This window comes from Terrapene carolina, unplaced genomic scaffold (genome assembly GCF_002925995.2).
Source record: "Terrapene carolina triunguis isolate 2854851 unplaced genomic scaffold, T_m_triunguis-2.0 Scaffold18, whole genome shotgun sequence".
NCBI lineage: Eukaryota > Metazoa > Chordata > Testudines > Emydidae > Terrapene > Terrapene triunguis.
Genome location: NW_020664369.1, coordinates 9592839 through 9619485, shown reverse-complemented (window position 1 = coordinate 9619485; position 26647 = coordinate 9592839). Strand labels below are relative to the sequence as shown.

At 45.9% G+C, this 26647-nt stretch overlaps 1 long non-coding RNA gene across 1 annotated transcript in view; it reads right to left on the bottom strand.

The window, feature by feature from the left end:
- LOC113407292 overlaps positions 1 to 23729 on the bottom strand; it is a 37047-nt gene extending 13318 nt beyond the window's left edge. Inside the window, exons 1-2 of the long non-coding RNA XR_003369963.1 lie at positions 23685 to 23729; positions 9540 to 9572 (exon numbers count right to left, since the gene is read on the bottom strand). This is a non-coding gene — a long non-coding RNA (uncharacterized LOC113407292). The remainder of the gene's footprint in view (positions 1 to 9539; positions 9573 to 23684) is intronic.
- Positions 23730 to 26647: the final 2918 nt, after the last annotated feature.

The window sequence follows — 26647 nt, the reverse complement described above, 5'->3', positions numbered from 1 at the left end:
CTGCTTTATAGGGGTGGTCCCATAACCGGCTTGCCCATAGATGCCAGGGCCTTGGCCGGCTCCGTCACCTGGCTTGGTGTCTGAAGTGCCTGTCGGCCTACTTGCTCTTTGGCCTCCAGGACCGCTTCAGGCCCTGCTTGTCCCAGGAGTCAGAGGTGGGTCCCTGACTGGACTAGGGCTCCAACTGTAGCGGTACCCCCGAGCAGCTCCGGAGCGGGCACACGGCCTGACAGGTCTTTTGCCCAAACCTCCCTTTTTCTGCAGTGCTGGTGGGCCCGTCAACTTCGACAGCTTCTTAGGCACAGAGGTGCGGGAACGGTGACAGATGGATTCCGGTGCCAATGGTGCGCTGCGCGCCAGTACTGAGGTGCTGGGCATGGAGTCCGATCGAGACGGCTCTGAGGTAGTACAAAGCGCAGCCTCCATGAGGAGGGCCCTCAAGCGGATATCCCGCTTCTTCTGAGTTCAAGGGCAAACGTTTTTACAGATCCTGCACTTATCCTTTCTGTAGGACTTCCCCAAACACTCTAAACAGCTCTCATGGGGGTCACTAATGGGCATTGGCTGATTGCATGATGAACATGGCTTAAAGCCTGGGGAACGGGGCAGACCCCACTCCGAGGCAAAGTCCCAGCCAGAACTCTAACTCCTAAACTACTACTCTAACAGTTAACTTAAATGTCTAACTCAGTACCTATCAACTAACAACAAAGACGACAAAACAATGGACTGTAATAACCGCTAACGCTCTTGCGATGCAAAACAAGGCGCTCCAACCAACGCATAAGCGTGGCCCTCCAGCCGACCCTACAGCTACCGCTATGGCAAACGTCTACGATGACTGTGCACGTGGGCTCGCACACACCTAGAATGGAATTGATGGGAGCAAGCATTCGAAGAACAACTCTGGAGCATAAGGTCAAGTGCAGCCATTTCCAGAATGTATATAATACCTTGCATCCTGAACCTTGCTTCCTTCATTAATAGAAGGAACTGTCAATCTTCATTTGCTATCTTTTCAGGGACCACAAAGAACCCAGAGAAAATCCCTGAATGATGTTCTGAGCAGCTTTAGTCCCAGGTCCACCATATGAACTTTTTTTTTTATTTTTTAAATACAAGTTTGCCAGCACACAAAAAAAGAATCTCTTAAAATTCTGTAAGAGTACTCTTTTCATATGACATTTGTTAGAGTGGAAGCAATTTGAGATAGAAAGTATTTAGCTTCCCCACTAAACTGGAAAGTTTACATTATCTTGTGTCAGATATCTATATTGGCATCTGCTCTGCAAAGTTGCAAAAACATTTTCCCCATCGTTATAGTTGGTGAACAAGCTGGCTGGAAAGACTGCTTGTTAAATGTATTCTGAGAAATTCTGAAAGCTTATCTGTAATTCCTCACAAGGATGTTTTTCATTCCACAGAGAAGAACTTTGTTTAGTTCGGATGAATCTTTGAGAGTCTTCCGAGGGATGACCCAGATAACTTAATCCTATTGAAAGCATCTTGAAAGTAACCTCCTTATGCAATACTTATGTCAACTGAAAAGGTTAAGTGCTGGTAACTGATCTGGACCAAAAAAGGCAGCTTTAGCCAATTACACAAGACACTCATTTGTAGCCAATTTGTGGGAGGTTCTTCTGGAACTATAATACAGCAGTAAAAATGAACAAAATTTAGCAGATTCCCTTTTTTATCTGAGGTTTCCTTCCATTTAGAATTTAATGAACTAGCTTATATGTGAGCCTCTTCTCCTAAGTGGAAATATTGAAGTTAAGATCTACATTTTTGCTTCAAGAGGATTAAGGAATTTGGGAGAAATCCCTAGCTTTACTGACCTCAGACAGGAAAGAGCAGAAAGGGAACAAACATTTTCAAGGTCCCTATTGACTAGCATACAGCTGAAATAGTACCACTTCAGGACGCAGCAAAATTAGTGATTTTGAAAATCAATTGCCTCCACAGCTCCTAGCTACTGACCAGTATCATAGACACGATGAAGCAACAACGAAGTCCTCCTCCAAAGACTTAGGAAGCTGAGCAAAAAGCATTGGCTGGGAACATAGCATTGTTCTGATATACACTGTGTGAATAATAGGCACCTGCTACAGTGACTTAAAAAGTTAAGCCACACTCGAGACACGTCTTCCTTATTACTAACCTTTTAAATCAAAATTTACAACCATTTGGTTGATCAATTCATAAAAGCAGACTGGACTATCAACTGCTGGGCCACTCTACTTGGTTCTGTGGAGAACCACCAAGTGGAAGGATAGACTAGGCTCCTCTAGCAAGTGCATTGGAAAGATTCAGTAGTACAAGATTTTCAGGCTGATATCCTGCCTGATTCCAGCAAACTTTGATAGATTTACCAAAACTGGCAGGGTGGAAGTACTAAACTACTCTGATAGGCCAGGAACACAAATAAAGCTTAGTAGAGAGACAAACTGGGCGAGGTCAAACTTAGGAAGCTGGTAGGCATAGCAGATTTAGCACCTCTATAGGTTATCCTAGGAAGGATTGATTACGTTACAGTTGCCAAAAATCCAATTTCAGATTTCCAGCAGTGTGAGAATATATTTATATTTTTAAGCTCTAAAAACAAAAGACACCTTACACCAGGAATTAATTCAGGAAAGCTCTATGTCCTGTGTTATGTAGGACATCAGACTAAAAGATCACATTGGTATCTTATGGCCTTAAAAACAAAAACTTGCAGCTGCAGGCTGATGAATACCTTAAACCACTTGTGTTCAGAGCTAGCCAACAGCAATAATTAGACCACTGGATTACTGTTTGTGAGACGCTGTAGCAAGGTTGAGACTCACCAGCACGGCATCTCCTGCTGGTCGTCCAGGGAATTAGCTCTTTCCAGCCCAGAGTGCCCTCTGCGAGCCGGTGTCTCACCTGCCCCTGGCCCCATATCCTTCCCAGACACCGGTGCCCTTTGCCCAGAGGTTCTACCCACCGCAGTACCCCCTCACTCTGGGTCTCCCCTCCCAGGGGAACCCCCAACCCCCACCTTGCCTCAGTGGCTACTGCCAGTCTCCATTTAGCCCCCACTCACTGGGGCAGACGGCAGTCTGTAAACCACTCATCATGGGCAAGGGGGGGTTGGACCAGCTGCCTCTGCCTATTCCTGGGCTGCCCTTAACTCAGCCTGCAGCCTGGGGCTTTGCTAGGCTGGAGCTCCCCAGCTCCCTCTGTCCTTGAGCTCCTGGCTCACAGCCCTTTTATAGGGCCCGCTGTGGCCTGACTGGGGCGTGGCCTCAGCTGTGGCTGCTTCCCCAGTCAGCCTTTCCCCAGGGCTGCTTTTAACCCCTCCCGGCAGGAGCGGGGTGACCGCCCCACTACAGAAGCAAATCAGCACTGGACACTAGGCAACAGGTCATTTAGTTTCCATCGATGAATACAAATATTTAAGCAAGCACATGCTCACTAGTATATTAACTTGAGTCCCTGACCCAAGGAGCTTACAAGTCACATACAGAATAATTCTGGACAAAATGCATAAGTTGCAAAAAACGTTGACTGATTTCCAGGTATGGGGCTGGAAAGAAGTTTTCCACCAGGTCAAATTGGCAGGGACCTTGAGATTTTTTGCCTTCCTTTGCAGCATGGAATGTGCTGGGATAATTTGGGCATATCTCACTTAATTCCCTGCCATTACTAGGGTCTCAAGCAGTGATGGTACCTCGATCTCTCATGTTCTCTGCCAGGCCACACAACAGTTTAGTCTCCTCAGGAATGAAATGCTTTAGTCTAATCAAAGTTATTGGGTTCAGTGAGGTATCTGGATTACATTTAATAGCTTGTGATATTCTCGTGATCAGACTAGATGACAATGTTCACTTCTGGCCTTGAATTCTTGTTGTCCTTCATGACGAAAGATGATGCTGACAATGGTATTATGTCTTAAACTATATGAAACTAAGGCCTGGCCTACACTACAGACATAGGTTGCGTTAAGTCGACCTAATTACATATGCATCTACTCTACCAGGTCCCTTCCACCAATCTAAGTGGCCTGTAAAGCCGACTTCTGTACTCCACCTCCGCAAGAGGCATAGAGCTTAATTTGACATCCATGGGTCGACATGGGGATAGTGTAGATGCTACATTGTGTAATTTGAATTACTTGGCCTCCAGGAGGTGTCCCACAATGCTCTGCTGTAACCACTCTGACGAGCGCTTTCAACTCCACTGCACAGCAGCCACATATACAGGAAATAGCCCATCCCTTGGTAAAGCCCCAGGAACTTTTGGATTTTCATTTCCAGTTTGATCAGCATGGAGAGCTCAGTAGCACAGCAGATCATGGAGACTCAATGCCCAAATGTGCTCCAGCATGGAGTATACAGGAGGTGGTGGATCTTCTTGCTGTGTGGGAAGAAGAGTTTGTGCAGACACAGCTGCACTGCAGCAGAAGAAACACTGATATCTATGCAAAGATTGCACAGAGCCTGGGGAGAGGAGCTACACTCGGGACACGCAGCAGTGCCGTGTGAAAATATAAACTTTGGCAAGCGTACCAGAAGACAAGGGAGGTGAATGGTTGTTCTGGTTCTGCCCCAGAGACATACCACTTTTACAATGAACTGCATGCAATTCTTGGCAGCAATTCCACCACTACCCCAAAACACAGTGTGGATACCTCCCAGGAGTCTGAGTCCCAGACCACCTCAGGCAACAAAGAGGACACTGTGGATGAGGAAGATGAGGAGGAGGAGGAGAATGGGTGACTGAGAGAATGGATCCACCTCTCTTCTGACAGCCAAGACCTGTTCTTAACCCTGGAGCCCATCCCTTCACAGGACCAAGTGGTGGCCCAGGGTGATGCCGGGGAAGGCACCTCTGGTGAGTATACATTTCCAATCAAACTGTAGTGGGTACATTCCATTATATTATAGGTTTAATCTGAAAAAAAGAAGGTTGGGCACTGGGTATCTGCTTGCCAGTGAACGCTCCACCTATGCTGTGGGTGCGCCCCAGAAAGACTGCTTATGTGCATAGGGATGACATGGGAATCCTCCATTGAGATTGCTAGGAAACTTTCATAGAGGTACTCTGCAATCCTCTGCAGAAGGTTTCTGGGGAGGGCTGCCTTATTTCTTCCACCACAATAGGACACTTTCCCACACCACTCCATTATTAACTCTGCTGGCATCATTGCAATACACAGCATAGCAGAGTAAGGATCAGGTCTGTACGCAAACGCTTGCAGCATCTCCTCTCTTGCCATCTCTGTTACCCTCAGGAGACAGATATCACATAGGGTCACCTAAGGGAAATGGGGGAAGTTTTCAGTGCAAGTACATGAATCGCAAACAACAGAACAAATAATCCACCCCCCTTTGGTTAAATCCGGGTCCCACAACCACACTTTCCCTAACATGCCATGGCTGTTGTTGACAGAGACCAAAGTGTATTACAAGCAGCATTAAGAAAAGGTGGGGAGAGCTTCCTGTGTCTGTTCTCCCCTTCCCACCCTCCCCCCGGGCCACCTTGATTAAAAAAAAAAAAAAAAAAAAAGTGGGAGGCTTAACACTGGTGCCTGTCCTCAAGTACTGTCCATGTTGCTAGGGGGAAGGGGCTATTGCTCAACTGCCCAACTGTGCTCCTGACAACGGTTTTACAGAAGTAGCAGCACAAGACCTGTTGCCCATGCCTTATAGCCATACTCACCATGGCTGGAGCAGCAAACCAACTCACGCAATAGCTAGGGATTCTGAGTATATTGTTGTTTGCAGTGAAGTATATTAAGAGGTGGTTTTTTGTTTTGTTTTTTTAAAATCAGCCTTGCTCCAGAAACAATATATGCACTGACAATGGTTACCTTGTGCTTTGTATGCCTTACAGATGAAAGCTTGTCCTTCGGTTAATCCTCCACACTGGGAGAGAGGCTTTCCCAGATCAGAAAGCAGAAAAAGAGGACTCGGGATGACATTTTCACCGAGATAATCAACACCTCTGGGACAGCCAAGGCTGAGCTCAGAACATGGAGAATTTCTCTCCCCGAGAAACTAAACATAGACAGCAGAAGTGCATCCCAGGAGCAGGAGTGTGCCACGCAGGAGGAGATGCTGCGGATTATGAGGGCCAGACATGTTGGAGCGTCTGGTTGAGCTTCAAGAAAGGCAACACAACGCTAGACTCCTTGCAGCCAAGAAAACAGATCAAGAAAAATATGCTCTTTATTTATTCAACACATGGTTGGTTGGTTCATTTTACAGAAGGGGGGAAAAAAGTAATGGGGAGATTGGTTTGGGAAGGAACAATGCAGGTAAGCTTCACACATTACTGTGGCTCATTGCTGAAATGGGTTTTCAAAGCCTCACAGAGACGCAGAGCCGGTCTCTTATTACCGTGGTATATGTCTGCTCAAAATCAGCTGCCAAGCAATTGGCCTCAATCACCCACCCCAGGGAAAACTTTTCTCCCTTTGTTTAACAGATATTATGCAGCACACAGCAGGCAGCAATAACTATGTGAATACTGCTTTCTCTGCGGTCTAACCTACTAAGCAAACAGAGCCAGCAACCTTTTAAACGTCCAAAGGCACATTCCACCACCATTCTGCACTTGCTCCTCCTATTGTTGAGCCACTCCTTACTGCTGTTCAGTCAGCCAGTGTATGGCTTCATGAGCCATGGGAACAAAGGATAGGCTGGGTCTCCCAGGATCACAATTGGCATTTCAACATCAACAATAGTTATTTTGTGGTCTGAAAAGAAAGTTCCTGCTTGCAGCTTTCTGAAGAGACTTGAGTTCCTGAAGATGCGCACATCACACATCTTTCCTGACCATTCGACGTTGATATCAGTGAAACGCCCCCTGTGATCCACCAGCTCTTGCAACACCATTGAAAAGTATCCCTTTCAGCTTATGTACTCTTTGGTGCCAAAATAGGGATATGCATGCCATCTATCGCCCCACTACAGTTAGGGAACCCCATTGCAGCAAAACCATCCACTGTGATTGCCCAGAATCACTACCCTTCTTAGCAAAAGTCAATTAATGGCCCTGCAAACTTGGATCACAACAACTTCCACAGTGCATTTACTAACTCCGAATTGATTCCCCGCTGACCAGTAACCGTCTGGCATTGCAAGCTTCCATGGAGCGATAGCCACTCACTTCTCCACTGTCAAAGCAGCTCTCATTTTAGTACTTCTGCACTTCAGGGTTGAGAAAAGCTCTGCACAAAAAGTTCCTGGAAAGTGTCTTCTACATTTGAAAGTTCTGCAGCCATTGCTCGTCATCCCATAGCTGGACAACCATGCAATCCTAGTCAGTGCTTGCTTCCCTGGACCAGAAACGGCGTTCAACCATGTTCACCTGATGTGCAACTGCCACCAGCAACTGCAAACTGTTTTGCTCTATGGCTTGCAGAAGGGCTGCTTGTATGACATTGCAATGTTCCGCGTGGCAGCTCCTGTCTCAGCTTCAGAAATACTGCAGGTTAGGGGGATCAGGTGTTTGTAATGCTAACACAACTGCACAGCTGAGCAGGGTCCATGTTGCTCAGGCTATGGGGTATGCGCAGCTAAGCCAGGCTTTCAAAAAAAGGTACAAAAAACCTTGTTTAGTTTGCCATAGAGATCAGGGAAAGGAGGGAGGAAAGTGCATCATGGGAGACCGAACTCATGTTCCCATTACCACCCATGACAATGTTTTGGTCCCAAGAGGCGTTGCAAACCCTACCCCAAATCCCATTAGTCTAGTTGAACTGTGAGATAGCTATGCACAGTGCACTGCTCTGTGCATCATTGCAAGCGCTGCTAGTGAGGACACACTTCACGAAGACAATAAATGTGTTGTGCACATGCAAGATTGACTTAATTAATTTGAAGGCTCGATGTCAACTTACACAAAATAGACTTCACTTTCTAGTGCAGACATGATCCAAGATGTGTAAACTTACTGTTCTCATTTTTTAAAAAGGAAGACTGTTCTAACCATAAGAGATGACGCTGATGTTCATCGTTTGAGAATGAACTGCAGTATCTTGAATGACGGAAGACTTGCTACCTCATAACTATGAGAAGTCTTCACAAAGTATTTTATGTTACAAGTCTATTTAGACACACAAACCAACAAGTTTAAGTGACAACGGCTAAGCTAGTCTCAGAACATGAATTATATACTGTTATGAAGGAGGTGGGAAAGGGTTTTCACCACACATTTGCCCTGAAAGGGTTAATGAAGACAAAGAAGGGGGCTAATTAACCCAACAGGCCATTAGGTGAGAAGTATCAGGTGACTAAGTAATCCCCTGAATGAGGGAGGGAGGGAGCCCAGCTGAGGAGGAATGAGCTGGGTTGGGCTATAAAGGCAGGAAACTGGCAGCAGAAAGGAGCTGCTGGGCAAGTCTGTAGTCACTCCCTGGGAGAAGGGAGGTAGGACAGAACTCAGGGAAAGGCCCTAAGGTCTAAGAGGGAACAGACCTTGACTGCTGGCTAGAGGGTCTCATCCGACACCTGGAGTAGAGGGCAGGCCTGGGTTCCCCAGCCAGACACTGAGGAACTATGAGGAAGGCTCCCTGAGTCTGTTTATTTATGGAAAAGACTTTCCAACCCCAGCAGGTGAAACCATTTGGTGACCTGGCTGGAGGCAGAGTCACGAAGAGGCAGCAGCAGCTTGCAGAGCGAGAGAGGTTCTGCAGACCTACATAGAGAGGTGGAAGGATGACATGCAACCGCGGGAACGGGTATCAACCTTGCAAGCTATTCCCCAGAACTAGTAGGAGGAGACATCATCTTGGCGGTCACTGGAGCACTCCATCACAGGGTTGGTTTTTTTTAAAAAGTACAAGATAGTATTAAACACTATTTTACCAAGCCATGCAGCCCTAACAGGTTAACCCAATTTTTGCACGCCTTAAATGTGATTACTACATTCATTATGTGGTTTGCCTCAGACAGTTATAACTAGTTGCCCTATGACGAAACAGCAATTGGTACAGAGTACAGCAATTTAAATCCAATGACCAATACTGACATTTTTACTGGGTGCATCTAGACCAGGGGTAGGCAACCTATGGCACGTGTGCGAAGGCAGCATGCAAGCTGATTTTCAGTGGCACTCACACTGCCCGGGTCCTGGCCACTGGTGCAGGGGGCTCTGCATTTTAATATAATTTTAAATGAAGCTTCTTAAACATTTTAAAAACCTTATTTACTTTACATAAAACAATAGTTTAGTTATATAATACAGACTTCTAGAAAGAGACCTTCTAAAAACATGTATTACTGGCACGCGAAAACTTAAATCTGAGTGAATAAATGAAGACTCAGCACACCACTTCTGAAAGGTTAACGACCCCTGATCTAGACATATCATAGACCAGTAACCATTTTTTCCAGTTTAGCCAGATTTTATCAGTTATATTTTAGCTTTTCATTCAAACTGGCAGTATTAAAAACTGTTTTTAATGGAGAGACTGTCTAGCAGCAGTGAAGATACGCTAATGTTAAAGTTATGGAAGATATTGGGTTAGTCACCAAACACAGCAGAAGCAAAACTTTAAGTAGTCTTACCATATCATCTGTCAGTGTCTTGATATTTAAATGCTGTAAATTAAGGAAAAAACAGTCATGTCACTACCTTACTTGTAACAGTGTGTAGCGAGGCGGTGGGATACCCCACAGCCCCGCTAAGGGCCGAACCTCCCCTAACACCAACGTGGGCGGAGCCACCGGGTCCAGAGCCCGCCCCTCAGAGGTCACGGCGCCGACCCGGAAGTATAAAAGCCCGCCTGCCAAGCTCAGTGGAGAACAAGCCGGCGGAGAGAGCAGACGTCTGTGGCCAAGCTCCTGCTTGGGAGACAGCAGCAGGCCTCGACCAGCCTGCTGACTCACCAGGCCAGCCGAGCCTACCCCTCGCCCGTTACCCTGAGGAGGACTGGCCAAGCCTGCCCCTTTCCAGCTACCCCGAGGAGGAGCCAAGCCTGCCCCTTTCCAGCTACCCCAAGGGGCCGCCGAACCTGCCCCTTTCCAGCTACCCCGAGGAGGAGCCGAGCCTGCCCCTTTCCAGCTATCCCGAGGTGGAGACGAACCTATGCTTCGCTACCTACCCGGAGGAACCGATGCTGGTGGAGAGCACCGAGGACACTAGTACGGCCCAGGCACCCTACGAGGGGGAGTGTGGAAGTAGCCCGGGGGCAGCCGACCCCAGTCTGGCTGCAGCACTGCCAGAGCCTATGTCAGTGTGTTGCGGCCAGGATCCCCACTGACAGCAGCGAGCTAGGGCCCCGGGCTGGGACGCAGTGGAGTGGGAGGGCCTGCGTGCCCCCTGCCACCCACTCCTTGGGTGGCAGACTCCCCCTTTTCCCTGGCCTAGAGAGGCTGGGACCTGTTGCTCATTGACTCAGCCCCTGTTTAAGGGCCTGGGTTCCTGACTATTTGAGTGCTGCCCTTCCCTGACCTAGGGCCTGGGCTGCTACAAACCCATTGGCTCAGCCCCTGCTTGAGGGCCTGAGCTCCAGACTGCGTGGTTGCTGCCCTGCCCTGATTGAGGGCCCGGGGCTTTTTCTGACCTATTGGCTCAACCCCTGCTTAAGGGCCTGAGCCCCTAACCATGTGTTTGCTGTCCCGCACTACCACTGGACCAGGACTGACGGCGGACCAGAGCGAGGCGGTGGGATACCCCACAACCCCGCTGAGGGCCAAACCTCGGCCGAGACTACTACACAGCTGTTTTACTTTAAGTGGATTTTTTTTTTTTTAAATCTACAAAAACAGCAAAAGTTCAATGTGATTGAAGCCTTAAAGCTATTTTAATAAACTAATTTGAAATTAGAACCTCACAAGAAATTGCCTTAGAAGTTAGTATTACTTCTATGGGTTTTTAGGGTATTTTTTGGTTTTATTGGGGGGGGAGGGGTGTTCTTGGTGCTACTGCTTACTTACAATTGACAGCAAATCATTTGAGACACACAGCCATTTACATTTTCCAATCTCTAACAAAATTGTATAGTTACTGGACTCGTACTTGACTGAATGGAAAATAAAGCAATACCATGCAAGTACAGCCTAAAACAATTCAAATCTTACCTGTTGACCTGTGATATGTGAACTCTAGAACACCTCCCAGTAAATCAGGCAGGGGGGTAACCAATACAAAAGTGTCTTTTGGTTCTAAACTAGGGTTGTCAATTAACCGCAGCAAATGCATGCTATTAACCCAAAATAAATTAACTAGATTAAAAAACAGTCACGATTCATCGCAGTTTAAAATTGCACTGTCAAACTATTAAAAATATTTTTGGCCGTTATTCTACATTTTCAAATATATTGATTTCAATTACAACACAGAATACAAAATGTACAGTGCTCACGTGTATTATTTAATATAAATATTTGCACTGTAAGAAAGATAAACAAAAGAAATAGTATTTTTCAATTCACCTCATACAAGTCCACTCAGTCCTATTTTTTTTCTAGCCAATCACTAAGGGCTGGTCTATACTTAGCCGCTAGTTTGGCGGCTGGAAATCGAACTTCCTGGTTCGATTTATCGCGTCTGGTCTGGACGCGATAAATCGAACCAGGAAGTGCTCGCCGTCGACTGCGGTACTCCAGCTCAACGAGAGGAGTACCGCGGAGTCGACGGGGAGCCTGCCTGCCGCGTGTGGACTGCGTCTGAACCGCGGTAAGTTTGAAGTAAGGTATGTCGATTTCAGCTACGTTATTCACGTAGCTGAAGTTGCGTACCTTACTTCGACTTGGGGGGTTAGTGTAGACCAGGCCTAAGACAAACAAGTTTGTTTATATTTATGGGAAATAATGCTGCCCGGCTCTTATTTATAATGTCACCTGAAAGCGAGAACAGGCATTCGCATGACACTGTCGTAACCATTGTTGCAGCCACTGTTGCAAGATATTTACGAGCCAGATATGCTAAACATTCATATGCCTCTTCATGCTTCGACTTGAAGGCTCTCAAGTTTTACACAATAAAGAGATTGCACTACAGTACTTCTATAAGGTGAATGGGAAAATATTATTTCTTTTGCTTATATTTTACAGTGAAAATATTGGTCAAATAAAGTGAGTACTGTATACTTTGTATTCTGTGTTATAACTGAAATCAATATATTTGAAAATGCAGAAAAACCATCCCAAAATATTTATAATTTAAATTGGTATTCTACTAAGTGCAATTAAAACTGTAATTGTCACTTTTTTAATCTCACAATTGTGATTTTTTTTTTTAATCCTTTGACAACCCTATTCTAAACCCTTCTGTGCGCACCATAGTTGAGAAATTCGCAAGTTGAAAGGAAAGTTGTTAGCTGCTCCATATATTACCTCTACTTGCTGAGGTCTCTTGTCCTTTAAGGTAGTTTGGGAGGGTGCCTGTACTGGTGTTTTCCCAAGATGTGACAACATTTATCAGCTAAGAAAATAAAATGCTGCCCCATAATACAGCTGCCACCAGACACACAAGGGATCTACCAAGCAATGACCTAAATGCAGGGGTATAAGAGAAGGAATATTTATGGGAAAAATATTAAGTGTTCAGCATTGTCCTTACTCTGCCTTCACTGAAATCAACAAAAGTTCTATCACAGGACTTCAATGGGAGAAAAGTTAGGCCAATGCTGAACATTTAGGAAAATTTCTATGTAAACTTAAAGTGGGATGATAGCAAATATTGAGGATGAAATGAGGACAACTGGGTACAATAAGAGAAAATTGTCTTATGACGACCTTTTATCCAGGTCCCTCAAATTCAGTCTTCACAGTGGGTGTTCCTCATCTCCACAGCAACTAGAGGCAGAGTCTTTGTTCAGAGCCTGGGCCTTCGACCATCTTTTAAGAAAAACCCTTCAAAACAATAGCTTTCAAAACTAAAAATACTGTCGTCCTGGAGAGTTCTCCCTAAGAAGTGGTCCTAAGCCCAGGCTCAGAACAAATATCTGGTCTGCCTCCAGTTGCTATGGACACAGGGAGCCTCCATTGTGAAGACTGACATGGAGGGTCTTAAATGAAAGGTCACAGTAAGACAGAATTTTCCCTCTCCCATTCCATTCCATGTCAGATGCGTCACTATGTTTTCTACATTACACTAATCTTTAGTGAAGGAGGGGGGATTAAATTTATCCATTGAGAATTCAAAAGAAACTTACAGGTTCTAGGACACCACTGCATAACACCTTTCTACCAAAGCAATAAATACTACAGCAGGGATGACTATGTCAACTCTATAGTGTCTGAGAAAGTAGTAGAGTTCAAACAGTGACCAGAACAATCACGGTGGGGCATTGTGGGACACTTCCCGGAGAACACTAAGGTCAACATAGGTAACGCAGGGTCTACACTGACACTGCATCACCCTAACTACATGGACCTAAGCACTACACCTCTTGTGGAGGTGGAGTTATTATGTCGGCGTAGTGGGCAAGTTACATTGGCAAGAGCAACATTTTCATATAGATCAGGTGTGGCCAAACTGCGACTCGTGAGCCACATGAGGCTCTTTTACAGTTAAAATGTGGTTTGCGGGGCCCTCCCATGCCCTCTCATTCTCCACCTACCGGGGGGGGGGGGGGGGGGGGAAGAGCTCAGGGCTTTTGCCCTGAAGGTGGGGTGATGGGGCTAGGGGCTTCTGCCCAGTGGGAAGGGGGTCCAGGGACTTCACCCCCATTCTTGCTAAAGCCCCAAGCACCAGCAAGCGCCTCCCCTGGGGCTGAAGCCTCAAGCCCTGCCACAGGGCAGAAATCACGGGAAGATGTCCTGGCTCTCAAACTTCTGATTATCATCATATGTGGCTGGGAGGATCAGTAAGTTTGGCCACCGCGATATAGATCCTTAGTGTTAAGTCAACATAAGCTGTCTTGTGTCAACTTAACTCTGTAGTGTAGACCAGGCCTTACTCCAGAAGCCTTACAACACGTCTCAAGCAACTGCTTAGGGCCATGCTAAGAGCCTGGGTCTCATCATCATCTGGGGAGAAGCAACTATAAGAAGAATTTTTTTTCTTAAGTGGATGACCACGAGGGGCCACAACTGGGACACTGAACAATGCAGGATAACGAGCAAACAGCTCAGGAGGAACTAGACTCAAACCAGGGATGGCAGGAAGAAGTCCAGCAGTGGAAATATCACCTATTCGTTTTCTGAGGAACTGGATAGGATTTCGATTAGTTACACTACAAATCAATGCAGGAAGGTTGTGGATCCCACTGTCCACTCTATTCTCACCCCAAAGAATGACCAGCAAAACTCAGAGGATGTGCACAAGAAGGCCAGTGAAGAACTGTCCCTGGAAAACCAGGATCTGTTCATGACCCCAGACCCTGACACTGGCCAGGTACACTAACTCCTCACTTAATGCTGTAGTTATGTTCCTGAAAAATGCCACTTTAAGCTAATCCAATTTCCCCATAACAATTAATGTAAATGGGGGGGTTAGGTTCCAGGGAAATTTTTTTCACCAGACAAAAGATTATATTATATACACACACACACATACATACATACACACACACAGTGTGTAAGTGTAAGTTTTAAACAAACAATTTAATACTGGTACACAGCGATGATGATTGTGAAGCTTGGATGAGGTGGTGAAGTCAGAGGGTGGGATATTTCTCAGGGGATGCCTTACTGCTAAATGATGAACTAGCAATCGGCTGAGTCCCCAAGGGTTAACACATTGTTGTTAATGTAGCCTCATGCTCTACAAGGCAGCACGAATGGACGGAGGGGAGACAGCATGGCAGACAAAGTCGCACACCGTGTGTGAGAGAGAGAGATGCGCATTGCCCCTTTAAGTACGCTGACCCCACTCTAAGTACACTGCCTTTTCAAATAGATCAGCAAGTTGAGGCAGCAGCTCCTGCCAGCAATTTCCCTCCGTCCTGAGCCCTGTCATTTGTCCCCCCTACTATTTGGAAATGGGGTAAGCGGGGTGCAGGTGCAGAGGGAGGGGGACACCCTGACATTAGTCCCCCTCTTCTTCCCCCCACCTTGCACAGCAAGCAGGATGCTCGGGAGAGCAGCTCCAAGGCAGAGGGCAGGAGCAGCACATGGCAGTGGGGGGAAGGACAGCTGAACTGCCAGCAACTGATAGCCTGCTGGGCAGCTGCCACACAGGGAACTTAGGGGAACAGGGAGCTGATAGGGAGACTGCCAGTCCACCCTGGTTCCAAGCCCCGACCAGCTAGCTCCAACAGGCTGCTCTTCCTGCAAGCAGTGGACAAAGCAGGTGGCTGCCAAAAGACATTATAAGTGAGCATTACGCAACTTTAAACGAGCATGTTCTCTAACTGATCAGCAACGAAACAACGTTAACAGGGACGACTAAGTGAGGAGTTACTCTATAAGACTAGCCCAATTCCTGCTGTGCAGAAACCCATACTGATCCCCAGCCAAAAACCCAGGCTAGGATAGAGAAGGCAGATCCTCTCGAAGGAGCCTTGGCATGGAAGTCTCTCTCTTTACAATTGATTATCATTATTGTGCTATATTGCCACACTAGCTTCTGTTCCGGTTGCCCCTTGGCTGCAGACATTTTAGGCCGACATGAGCTTTAGTCTCCAGCCTCTGCAGGCTGCAACAGCTGTCCCACCCAGGCTAATGCCCTGGCTATCAACTGTTTTCAAGTCCATACTACAGGAGGCATATGCCCACCCATCTATTTCTTTTCCTTCCCCACATCTGTCCTGCCTAGCCAACACACCACCACCCCAAGCCCCATTTGCCAGCTCACAATGGCAGCCAGCAGCATGGTGCAGCCTGCACTCCAGACACCCTCTGGTGGTATATTCCAATAATGAAAACATTAATTTGTGCGAAATGTAGTCTGAGACAGTGGTCACAAGAAAAGAAGTTTGGTTAGCATTCTCACTTTACATGAGGTACACATCATTGTATACCTGTAAGGGTACAAGGACCACAACTCCTTGCTTATTAATAAATGCCCTTCAACACATTCTTACAGAAAAAGAGCTTTGCCTTAGGGATAGTAAATCTCTTAATGGCTGCTCTTAGGCTTACATAGAGAACGCCTGGGAACTATGTGCTTCAGACAATGGTTACAGAACCCTATATATATTTTGATACAAACTTTCACCATGGGACAAAGCAGAATCTAAGCTAAGACTGACAAATTGCTCAATTTTTGTCTGGACAGTATGGGAGCTAACTACAAGGTCATTCTCCCCAGTGTAAGTCGCAATTCCCTGGCACTCCTGCACCACCTTAGTGACCAACTTCACAACTTATCTTGCTCATCTGCCCTTTGCCTTTTTGAATAAGACCATTCTCTTCCTTCAACTCTACCCACCTCAGTGTAATGTAATCGAGTCAGGACAGCCCAAAGGGGATGTAGAAGGCATTACTATCCAGCTAACACACCAGATGCCCACGTGCTAATCTCTGACATAGTGTTAGCAAATCTGCAAACCCAAACTGAAAACAGAATTCCCACCTCCCCCAGTCTCTAAGGCACAATGCCAAATCCTAGCAGCATATCCTACAAGACAAAAACCCCAATACAGCCTCCTTATGCACATACCACTTACCATCACTGAGATTCCCCCAAAACTGGGAAGAATCTCAGGAAGGGGAAATCAGAAATGCATATTAAAAAATGTCAGTCTCTTTTGGAACACAAAACATGATTACTTGTGTTTTTCTCCTGTGCCCACAGCCAAGGCACCCACAGCAGCCAGATCATCAAGGACAGGGCCTATATCAACAACTGAGCAGGGGGTGAGAACAGAAAACTCAGGATGATATGTTAAGGTACCTCACTGCAAAGTCAAACAAACAAAAATAAAAACAGGCGGGGAAATGGAGGCTGAACTTTGTATGGGGGGGGGGGGGAGCTCTCCAGGGAGATTATTAAAGTGGCCAAAGAGAGTGTCACAATGACCAGGGATAATGTTACCATAGCAAGAAAAACTACTGAAAAAGAAAGGGACATGCAGAAGCAAATCCTGAAAGCAAGACAGACCCAGAATGCTCTGCTACATTACATGCTACTGTTCAGGGAACAGACAATGCAGGGTTGTAAACTAGGACCCAGCCATGTTCTGCAACCTCTGGATAATACAGTATACTGGGAACACCAGAAACTCCTCCCCGCTGTACTGCCACAGCATTGTTCCCAGAATTTATTCCCTTCACGGACCCAAACTCAGGGCAGTAAGAACAGCTGCACCTGGGAGTCCAGCTGTTTTGAGCCATCTAATGCCCCTAATAACTTTGAACTTTTCCTGTTTGAAGTCTTCTAATGTTGAGGGGCAGAGGGAGAGAGGCAAGGCACCTACACTTGCTTGTTACTTGAATCCCCCCTCGCTGTGTCATTTTGAACCTTTCATTATTGTTCTAATTAAAGAATGTAATATAGCAAAGAGAAAAAACTTTAAAAATAAAAATGGTTGAAGATTCATTTTTAAGAGTCAATGCATTTTACGCAGAAAATCTATAGATTTTAAATTCATATGATTTTTTAGGCATAAACAAGATAAAATAAGGATTGCCCAATATTTCACTTCCACCACTCAAACAACACTACAGTGCTCACAATCCATTCCACCCACCCTTCACAGGTTAACAGATTGATGTCATGTTGCACTTTTTCCAGGTCTGAGATTCAGAAGTAAGAGCTATAGACATCCCTGACAATATTGCCCTGACAGTTTCCATTTTCTACTGGAGCCTAGCTAACTGCTGAGCAAGTCTCTGCACCTCTGCCCAATTTTCCCGCCTCTCATCATTAAGCTTTTTCCCTTATTCTTACGAATGTTGTGCAAAATGCAGCATGCAGCTCTAATCTTAGGCACATTTTTTTCCCTGTAGACTCTAATCTATTCCACAGACAGTTCCACCATCCTTGCAAAGCAGCCAAACACACAGTCCAATTACTTCATTCTCTGCCATAAATCATTAAATTGGTTTGGAAGTACCAGCAGCCATCTCTCTACAATTTAGGCTGATATAATGACTAAGTAAGATTCTGTCATGGAGGTCACGGAATCTGTGACTTCCAGAGACCTCCATGACATTTTCCTCTTCAGCCCCAAGGCAGAGGAGCTGGAACTATCAGCTGGTGAGGGAGCACACTGCTCACTCTGAGCACACTGCTCAGCAGCAAAGCAAAAGGACCATGTGATGCCACGTGGTTAGTATGTAGAAAGTTGCCACTGTGTACACACAAGGATGCAAATTGAAAGAAGATATAGCCCTCCCATATGCACAGTATTAGTACAGCTTACATACTACAAATTAAATAATGTGCATCAAATCAATATGGCTTAAAAAACCCCAAGTAAACAAGCTAAAATTAGTGCTAGAGAATATTTTAAGCATATGGCGGAACAGAAGTTGAGGCAGTGATCTAGTGTTTTAGGTGGGAGTTTGCTTTCTCCCAAAAGTAGAAACTATGATAAATGAGGCCTTTATTCTCTGCCATAAATCATTAAATTGGTTTGGAAGTACCAGCAACCATCTCTACAATTTAGGCTGATATAATGATTAAGTAAGATTCTGTCATGGAGGTCACGGAATCTGTGACTTCCAGAGACCTCCAAGACATTTTCCTCCTCAGCCCCAGGGCACAGGGGCTTGAACTATCAGCTGGCGAGGGAGCCCTGCAGTTGCCCAGCCACCGCAGGGGGACCCCACAGCTCCCAGCCTCCGGACCATCGCTCCAAGCTACCGTGGGCGGCAGGGGTCCCAGCAGCAGTGGGTGCTGGACTCTTCTCCCTACCCATTTTGTCAGAGTTATTTTTAGTAAAACTCAGGGACAGGTCACAGGCTTCTGTGAATTTGTTTATTACCCGTGACCTGTCCATGACTTTTACTAAAAATATCCATGACAAAACTTTAACCTTAATAATGTCTACCAGAAACAACTTCCCATTAGGGAATGTTTAAAGGGATTGGACAAAGGAAGCATGAATAGAAGGGTTTGACAAACAGATGAATGTTCACCAGCAGAACTGTAGACTTTAGTGAAGATGGCAGATACTTAACTTTTCAGAAAGCTAGATATTAAGGAAGCTAGCAGACACTTTGCTCACCCAGCCTGGAGAGGCCTAAGACCAACAATTTGCAGGCTCAACACTAAAAAAAAAAAAAAAAAAAAAAAAAAAGTGAAAATACACCAGATTCTTATATTACTTAAAATACAAGAGTATTCAAGATGTCAGAAACTACTTTTTAAAGAGCCATCAGCTTTCTGCAAGCAAGACCCCAACACTAAGGGGGGGAGGGAGAAAGGAATCAAGTATGAGTCATCTTGTGGGAAAGAATGCCTTTGACCTTCACACACCTTCAATAGGTCCTTCACAGCTACTTCTGAGGGTGGCTGCTCACTGTCTTTGAAGTCTTCCAAATTAGGAGAAGAGAAGCATAGACAGACGGTTTACCATATTCACAGATTGTGATGAACACTGAGTTTTAGAGCTGGGTTTTGGTTTCACTGACCTGGAAATTTTGTGGTTGCAGCTAGATACACAAGTCTGGAAGTCAGGATTTGGAGACCATTCAAATCGAGATTGTTGCATGGGGCATCCATTTTTCTGAATGGGTTTAGATCTTTTGCAAACAATATGCCTAAAAAATTAAGAAGTCTAAGATGACTCGTTTTCCCAGGAGCCAGAGTTGTTTATCTGACCCGTTCTCAGACTGGTTCAAAACGAAGAGAAACAAACCTTCTTGGTTGGGTCAGTTCCAGATTATCCATTGGTAGCCAGAGCCAAGACATGAAATTTTCAGAGTCAGGGAACAGATTTGGCCCAGGAAATCAGATCTTTGCAGAAATCCAGGTCACCCAGAGACATGCAGTTCTAGACCCAATACCGATGTCGATTTAGAAGATACAAAGTCAAGTTCCAAGTTCGCCAATTCTCTCAACAGAAAGGCTTCTCTTGTCCTGGTCTGTGATCACATGGAGATAAGCGAATCTCAAGGAAGAGATCAGAACTTTTCTCTTTGACTCAACATTAGCCTCAAGATCCCAGAGATCAGCAAGGTTTCTTAAGATTGTGGTTTCTTAATGAAGATAGTTTGCCAAGAGAAGATCTGGGATCGCATATATGCTCTCTTGCCTGCAGAGTGCTATTACCACAGCAAATTCTGAAGGTCCAAGAGTTCATGTTAGCCCAAACAATAGGAATTGACTGAAAAATAAGGTTGCCAGTCGCAAGCCTGAACAATCTCATGAACCAGGCAATGAGATGTCATCTCTGACACTGAAGCACGTGAATTACCTTTACTGATAGCCATTTGAGCAACCTACAAGCATCTGATATTTTAGGTACTTTTTTGGCCACTTCAGGTCCAACCACCATCTTACCTTCTCAATCTTTTGATAACAATTAAGTACCCAAATAACCTATTTTTTTGTGTGTTTTTACCCTATACTATACAGGAGACTAGCGTTTCTCAAATAAGGGATCCTGAGCCAAAAGGGAGTTGCAGGGGGTCACAAGGTTATTTTAGGGGGCTCGCAGTATTGCCACCCTCACTTCTGCACTGACTTCAGAGCTGGGCAGCCAGAGAGCAGCAGCTGTTGGCTGGGTGCCCAGCTCTAAAGGCAGTGCCTCTGCCAGCAGCAGGGCATAAGTAAGGGTAGCAGTACCGCAACCCCCCCGACAATAACCTTGAACCCCCCCACAACTCCTTTTTGGGTCAGGACCCCTACAATTACAACACAATGAAATTTCAGATGTAAATAGCTGAAATTTACAATTTTTAAAAACGTATGACCATGAAATTGACCAAAATGGACCCTGAATTTGGTAGGGCCTTACATATATGGGATGACTGCACTTATGGACTGCAAATCAGTGTGGAAGGGTTACATTGAGGAATCTGTACCATTATACTGGACTGCCCCTAGGTACTGTATTAGGAATCATTAACTGTTAGAAGTAGTTGTCTGGGGTATTTGCAGCTTTTATTTCTAGCAGCACTAATAAAGTAAAATGGAGAATTCTTGCTGTAGTCCTGGACAGAATCCAAAGCTCTGATCAACTGTATTCAGTATTGTACAGCCCCATTCTCTGTTCAATCATGCAACTCCCCCATCATTTCTTCAAAATCATAGTTAATGACTCACCATGTGTTCACAAAGTTTTAATTTGTGAACAGCAAGTTGTTACCATGACTAAGATCAGATGAACAGTTAAAAATCAATTTATGAAAGAGTAAATCCTAAGGTGCTCTTTTACAACTGTGTTTGCAATAACATTAGGTATAATAGATTAAGAACTGTGGGAGACATGTTAAGAAGTGAAGACTACGGTTGCAAGAAAGAATGTTAAATAGCTGTCTCAAAAAATATGAAGTCCAGTCCAAAAACATACTGATCAAGACAATCTATTATCCTTCCCTTCTATGATTATGAGAAAAATAATACTTTGTCATGTCAAAATAACTCACCCTGTGAAAGTAAATTTTTTACAGAGGATTTTTAGATAGTATAAGGAATTCAGAGTTTGAAATTAAAGAAATCACCAGTGTACAGGAATACCAGGTACAAGTTATCCCTGACCTAACTGTAAAGTCAGTCAGATCATTAATGACTATAAGAAACAAAATTGGTTAGACACTCACTAACTAGAGCAGTGGTCACCAACTTGTCAATCGTGATTGACTGGTCGATCCTAGAGGGTCTCCCAGTCGATCGTGATCTCTGGCAGCATAGTGTGGCTGCAGCTAAGGCAGACTCCCTGCCTACATGGCCCCACACCGCTCCCGGAAGTGGCCAACTCAGCCCCAAGGGTGCGGGAGCAGGGGTCTCCCTCTGTGTGCTGCTCCCACACTGGCCTGAGAGCTGCAGGAGCAGTGTTTGCCGAGAGGGGCAGTGCGGAGCCATATGCCCCCCACCCCTGCCAGGGGCCGCAGGGGCACGTTGGCCCCTTCCGGGAATGGTTTGGGGCCAGGGTAGACAGGGAGCCTGCCTTAGCCTCGCTGCGCCCACCGGTAGATGCTGGAGGTAAGTGCTGCCCGGCGGGAAGCTGCATCCTAACCTTCATCCCTGAGCCCCCTCCCGGAGCCAGCACCCCATACTCCCCTCGCACCCTGAAACCCACCCTGAGCTCCGTCGCAGAGCCAGCACCCCAAGCCCCAGCCCTGACCCCCCTTCCAGAGCCCACACCCTACACCCCAACACTGTGCCAGCCCAGAGCCCCCTCCTGCACCCAAACTCCCTCCTAGAGCTTGCACCCCTCACCCCTCCTGCACCCCAACCCCCTTCCCCAGGCTCAGCCCAGAGCCCCCTCCCACACTGCAAACCCCTCATCCCCAGCCCAGCACTCACACCCCCTCCTGAACACCAACCTGCTGAAAGTGAGTGAGGGTGGGGGAGAGCGAGCCACAGGGGGGAGGGGGGGGTGTGGAGTGGGCAGGGCCTCTGGAAAGGAGTGAGGTAGATCCTGGGTTGCCCTTATATTCAAAAAGTGATCTTGGGCATAAAAAGGTTGGAGACCACTGAACTAGTGGATGAAATCTATTAGCCAGAAAACAAAAAGCTCCCTCACCAGCAAAATCTACCCGATAGTCTACATTGAAAAGTTTAGCAGTTATACTAATATAGTTAGACATATGTAACGCTTCATGTGCACACTCTTACTCAAGTTCTTTTGTTAATTTCTTTTAGTTTAGCTAAAACATCTATCCAAGCAATATGAACTAAACAGGAAAAAAAATATATACTCAATAAAATAAGAATATCTGGGGTGTGAAATATACTAATATAACTATGTTGATTTAAATTCACACTTCAGGTTATACCCAAACAAACAAAAACTGTTCTATGAAGACCACACTTAACTTTAATATCTGTCTGAGAGATCCTGCCCACACTTAACAGCTGGGAAACAGTAGATGCTGTGGTCCTTAAAAAAGCATCCTTAACCCAGCTGAGAGATTCTCACTTTCACTATCAAATGGTGGCTATCAAGAGTGCTCTATCTGAACTCCTTCTTAATTATCCATTATGCAGCCTTCTAGGTACCACTTTTGATTTTTTTAATTTTCCATGAACAGCCAGCAGCTCCTGAACCCTTCTGTGTTAGTAGATCAGAAGCACTGTATTTAGTTTGTGACAGCAAACCCAGTTTACAGGAGCCCAGAGGTCCCCAACAAACAAAATGTCCTTCGACACATACAATATGAATTTAAAGGAATACTGGCAACGTCAATCGTTGTTTTGAGCCAGTTCTCTCTCTTCCCCCAGTCGACAAGCCCGAGCTGTCACCACTGACCATCCACTCGCTCAGGTGAGCACTCAGCATGCTGAAAAGAAAGCCCCATCCAGTCCCGCCTCTAACAAGTACAACTTTCCAGACCCTCTCTCTGGGCGGTCAGCTTCCCCTCTCCCTGCAGGCCTCGCACGGCACTTGAGGAGACAGAACTATATGAAGCTGGGAAAGTGAATTTGGCAGGAGACGGAAGAGAAAGCACAGCGCCCGGATATTTGTGATTTTAAAACTGACTCGAGCCCACCTTTCCTCCTGGGCCGGGTCGGGAGGAAAGGCAGCCACTGGGCCCCCGGGGCCAGGGAGGGGCAGCACCGCCAGCCTTAGGTGGCCAGCGTGGGACACACCCAGGGGCCCTGGGGCTGACTTGACCGGGCAAGGCCGGGATTTGCTTCCTGCCCCGCTGACTAGGGCAGCAGCAGGAGCCAGTTACACTAGCCGCTGCTGGTCGCCTCACACTTACAAATTTGGGTTTCCTGCCGTCCACAGCCGCGTCCTCCGGGCCGGCCCCGCTCCCCGCCCCGGGGGGCACCTTCCTGCGAAGCAGCTTGTTCTCTCGGCCGCCCCGGGCAGGCGGCGGCGACGAGTCGCTGTAGCGCTGCTGCGGCAGCCGCGGCTCCATGGCCCGCGTTGGTCTTTTTCCCGGGCAGGTGGGTCACTGACTCGCCCAGGCCGGCGGATCCGGGGCGCTCCCCTGCTGGCGCCGCTGGCCTCGGCCGCGCCCGGCGCGTGTCTGTAATTAGAGCGGCTTAGCTGGGCGGCGCGGGGGGGCTCAGGGTAAAGCCGCCGCCTCGGCCCGGCAGGGGATTTAGCCGGGAAGCTCCTCTAATCCCGGCCGCCTCCGGCTGCTCGCTCTGCCCCAGCAGCCGCGCTAAATGCTCGGATGCGGAGAAGGAAAATCCGGCTGTGCAGCAAACGGCTTCTCCAGCGCGGCTCTCCGCGCCGCAGGACACTCTGCCGCGTCCGAATAGTCCCGCCACTGGCAGTCCCGCCCCCTAGCTCCCGAACTAACCAATCAGGAACTGCGGGCGTGCATGTCTGTTTTATCATTGGTCGGACCTTCTGTCAATCCCTGCCAATCAGCTGTTTGCCCGGCGAGGCTGAACCAGCGGTGTTCTTCGAACCACAGGGGCAGCCCCAGCCGGACTACATATCCCGAAAAGCAACGCGGCGATAACCACGCGGGGAATAGTTAGCATGGCATGCTGGGAACTGTAGTCGCCTTTGGGTGGAGTGTCTCCCAGCTACGCACGGAGGGATTGGTGTACCCAGCAGAACTTGGGGCGGGAAACCAGAGCTAGGCGCTCTTATTCCTGGGGGGCTGTCAGCTCACGGGCGAGTCATGCTGACGTTATGACAAAGAGAGAGAACTGAGGTGTGTGTGAAGTGAAGCTAAATATGTGTCCACACGCACTGTCAACATAGGAATCAGTATAGAGAAAAACTAGCAGCTCCATTTCACTCCAGTTGCATTCACCATTACAATGGTCCTTGCAAGTTGTCAGAGCAGTTCCCTCAGTTGACCAGATAGTATGCACCTCTGGTATAGGAGTTGATCCCTGTGTGCCACGAGTGCTGGAGCAATTTGTATAATAGGGGTGCTGAGAGCCAGTGAACCAAACTGGAAACCCTGTATATAATGGAATCCACTTCAAGCCAGTGGGTGCAGCAACATCCCCAGTTCCAGCACCTATGCTGTGTGCCAGACAGATTCAGCCTTAGGATACTCAGAGTAGAGTGACCACGTTTTACTTGAAAATGGGGAATGCTCCTCTTCTAAGGAATTGTCCCTCAAACATTTCAGACACAAAAAACGTTTTGTTCAAAATTAACTCTAGGACCGGAAGAGGCTAATTTTCAAAGATGGGACACCAAAGGGCTATTGACCACTGGAGACTTATTCCAGGACACAATACTAATGAACTTTGAACAACTCATAATTAATCTACCTGCTCAGTTAGACATTTTCTAGATTCAGTTACTAAAAGAGAAACTCTACTCTTGGGGAGGAACTGATTAGAAAAAACATACATACAGTAGGACAGGTTAACCAAATAAGCTCCTATTTCTATAATAATAACTATATACCTCAAATTCTATAACCTAGACTCAAGATTTTAACATTCCTCTTAAAAATAATAGCAAGAAGTACTGTGAAGCATATCATTACTATGCATGTTACTATTTTCTTTCAATATTGAACAAGCATCTAGATCTATATTTTATATGTTAAATGTGATTTTCAATTATCCTCTCTCATACATTGTTTATGGAGCTGTCATCATGACAGAAGACTTACAGTGAGATGACATAGGTTCTATTCTAACATTACAGTTATTTAAAATATTTATAAGTTATATGGAAAACAGGGTGAATTGTAAGGTGACAACATTGGTATGCTAGTCAAAACTGGAGAAACTCCAAGCCAATGGTTCTCAAACTTTTTTACTGGTGACCGCTTTCACATAGCAAGCCTCTGAGTGCGACCCCCTTATACATTAAAAACATTTTTTATATATTTAACACCATTATAAATGCTGGATGCAAAGCAGGGTTTGGGGTGGAGGCTGACAGCTCATGACCCCCCATGTAATAACTCGTGACCCCCTGAGGGGTCCCGACCCCCAGTTTGAGAACCCCTGCTCTAAGCAACTTCAGAAAGACGTAACAAAGTAAATGGCCAGCTCAATGGCAGATGAATTTCCTTGTTGATAAATACAAGGTAATAGACATTGGAAGGAATTAACTCTATATCTGTGCCTATGTCCTGAATATTTTATATCAAATAACAGAAGTAAAAGGCACAAGTCTCCTTTTGCTTCCATTATGTGATATAAAATACTCGTTACCCATTGTAATTTTTTCTTTGTTGTTTGTCTTTAATGCAATAAAAATAAAATCAAATTAAAAACCCAGAATAATTACAATCCCCTTTTCTAAAATAACTTGACTTGCTTAAATACAAAACAATAACAAGGAAACAGTACAGGCCTTGATCCCTCAATTTGTTCTATACAGGCAGACCCCTACACCCATGTGAAGTGTTCTGTGTGTGTATACCTATAACGTTCCATATAGCCTTTTGCAGGATTTGGGTCATAATATCGTTTTATGGAAGAATAGGTTAATTTAGAACAGGAGTTACAACCAAAATTATTATATGAATGTGTGATTTTTCTTAAAGTACAGTAAAGCACTTGTGCTTTGGTAGATTTCTCTAGTGCTTTAAATTCTGATTGGAATTCTTCATGGGGGGTATAATTAGCACAACACTGTTTAATGTCATGCTTAATTATTTTCCAGAATGTTTTGATTAGAAAATTAATCTGCCTGTGTAGTGCAAATGATAGAGCTGTTTAAATGGGACCTTTTTAATTGCACAGTTGTAGAATGCAATAGTTGTACCAGTAGATCAGTTTCAGAGTA